We start from the raw sequence: 2,930 nt of genomic DNA, 5'->3' as shown, positions 1-2,930 counted from the left end.
AGGGTTAAGTAACTTGCCCTGGGTCACACAGCTAGTAAGTGTCTGAGGCCAGATTTGGATTCAGGAAGATGAGTTCCTGACTTCAGTTCTGCCATTTTATCCACTGCACCACCTAGCTGTTCTCAGTGATGACTTAGAATAATCCTTTTTATTTTATAGATGAGGAAACTAAAACCCAAACTGTAAGCTCTATGAGGACGTGGAACAGGTTGTAAATAAAGTAAAACATTTACTTCCAGAGCCTAGCATAGTGTCCTGAGCACTGTAGCTGTTTAATAAATATTTGCTAAATTGAATTGAATGATTTGCCCAATGAGTTTAGTGGCAGAAGTGGGACTAGAGCCCAGGCCTCTTAACTCCTAAGTTGTTCCATATCCTTCCATATCACTGAGCTCTTCTGAACAATTACCCCAAGTAGTTCATACCAAATGACTCACTAGGTTCTATACAAGCAGATTTTCTGAAACACTGAAAATGTGTGCAATGTTTTAATGATCTAAAGATTTGGATGCTGCAATTAGACATGTAGTAGCTCAAATTCCATCTTTTACTTGATATCTTTTTTGTCTCTTTGCTTCCCCCTCCTCTATTCCAGGCCTCCCCTTTCCTATTACTGTATACATGTACCTAGATGAAGGTATGTCATCCATCATCCCTTAGTTATTCTTGTTCGGTCATTTCAGTCACATACAACTTTTTGTGAAATATTTAGCATTTTATTGGCAAAAATACTAGAGATGAGGAAACTGAGGAAAACAGTGTTAAGTGACTTACCCAGGGTCACACAGCTAGTAAGTGTCTGAGGCTGGATTTGAACTCAAGAAAATGAGTCTTCTTGATTTTAGACCTGGTACCCTATCCACTGTGCCACCTAGCTGCCACACCACCCCCATCCCCACCCCAATGTATGCTCCTTGAAAGACTATTGGGGCCCTTGAAGGCCCTTGTGTGTGGGTGTGTATGTGTGTGTCCTGTTATATTCTTACTACTTAGCACAGTACCTGGCATGTAGTAAGTACTCAATAAATATTTGTTGTAGTTCATCCCTTGTTCTCCAAGAGGACCAATGACATCAGGAGGGTGACCTTTTGACTTGTAAATGAATTGGATTTAGGTGAGGCAGAGTTCTGCAAAATCATCAGCCTCAGACTCTCTCCTCCAGTGTCATCGGAGTTCAGTGGTAAAGGCATAGGTCAAGACGTCTAGCAGTGGCTCTGGATACAGTGGGAGACCATGGCCTTTTTAGGTTAAGGTCTTTCCCAGATTTGCTTGAGGCAACACCCATTCTATAATTAAAGGGTAGGTAAGCATTGAGGCTAAAGATGGCCTAGTTTGCCTTCACAAAAGAATCCATGTGGGAGGAGAAGACAGCTCTTCTCTCAAGCTGGTGATGGTGTCCAAACTCCATGGAAATAGCCCTGTGGCTATATCCTCCCACCACACCAAGCTCTCACACTCCAGCTAGACAGCCCAGCAGCTTCCTTCCCCACCCACCACAACCACTCTTGGGTGTAGAAGTCCAGAACCCTCAAGCCACTCAGTGAAGGCCCCCTCCCCACCCCTCTAGCTCAAGGGAAGGAAAATAAGAAATGAGACCTTCCCTCCTCCCTCCAGCTCAGGGGAGGAGCACTGGCTAGCTCTCCCAACCCCCAAAAAAGTGAGCCCAAGGAAAGGACATATTTTATACCCTCTCCCCATCCCAGCACAAAGAAAGGAAGGACAGAGGTGAAGGCCAGACTCCCTTCCCAAAGGGAGCTCAGAAAGATCAAAGGTTAGATCCACCCTTAAGAGAGAACTCTGAAGAGGAGCATTGACTTAGCTCCTCTACAGACACAGGGGAGACTGAGAGGGAAGCACTGGGTAACTACACAATGGAAAAAGCAATGAACTCGGAGCACTCTTTCAGTTATCTGTGTGGTCTTGGATAAGTCATTTCATTTCTCTATCTATTTGCCTCCTATGTAAAATGAAAGAGTTGGACTTCATGACCTTGGGGATCTGCTCTACTTTTCTATGTATGATAAGGCCTCCATTTGAACCCTAATAGCTGTGACTGTTGTACTCGAAACATGAGCGAGACTCAAGTAACAATTTAGAAGTGGACCCTTTATTGGTGCCATGTTGGCTCCTTGGGGCCCTACCCCAAATCGAACAGCACAAGCTACCTGCAAAGCCTCAGCTTTTAAAGGCATTACAACTTGCAGAGGCTAAAATCAGTGATTGGTCAATACACATTTTGAAACTCCCATGCCCTCTAGTTTCCCTAGGCGGAGCTAAACCTGTCAGTTTGCTTACTTCCATGAAGGAGAGCTGGTTGGGGGAGGGGAAAGGGAACTCGGGAACCAGAATGAGGCCATGTACAACATGACCTAGGCTTTAAAATATTCTTCTGGTAAGGTGATCACCTCTCCTATGGTGCTTCAGTCTGGAGAAGGCGACACCCTGGATTCTCAAAGACAATGTGAGCCAAGCTCATGATTTGACAAGTCCTGCCCAGGTGGAAAGGCTTTGAATGAAAGTTCAATGCTGGACTATTTCAATGAAAATCAGTTCAAAAATTATTTCTAAGCATCTACTATATGAACTAGAGTTGGACATCCAAGACAAAGGGAAAAACAGTCCTGCCCTTAAGGATCTTTTTTTTTTTTTTTTAGCTTTTTGGAGGGCAATTGGGGTTGCCCAAGGTCACACAGCTAGTTTTTGTGTTAAGTGTCTGAGGCTGGATTTGAACTCAGGTCGTCCTGACTCCAGGGCCCATGCTCTATTCACTGCACCACCTAGCTGCTCTGTCCTTAAGGATCTTACATGCTGCTAGGAAATACAACATGTAAACAGATGAGCCAATGCAAAGTATTTTGAGTAGACTGATGAGGGAGGATGGGTGTTTCAGGAACCCTAATAGCCAGAGTCCCTGGAATTCAGTCTAGAAA

The sequence above is a fragment of the Petaurus breviceps genome, unplaced genomic scaffold, assembly GCF_028583685.1.
Source record: "Petaurus breviceps papuanus isolate PSGF00001 unplaced genomic scaffold, PetGlider_PUasm1.0 98, whole genome shotgun sequence".
Classification (NCBI taxonomy): Eukaryota; Metazoa; Chordata; class Mammalia; order Diprotodontia; family Petauridae; genus Petaurus; species Petaurus breviceps.
The sequence above is the reverse complement of the archived record's forward strand: the minus strand, read 5'-3'. Positions refer to the sequence as shown.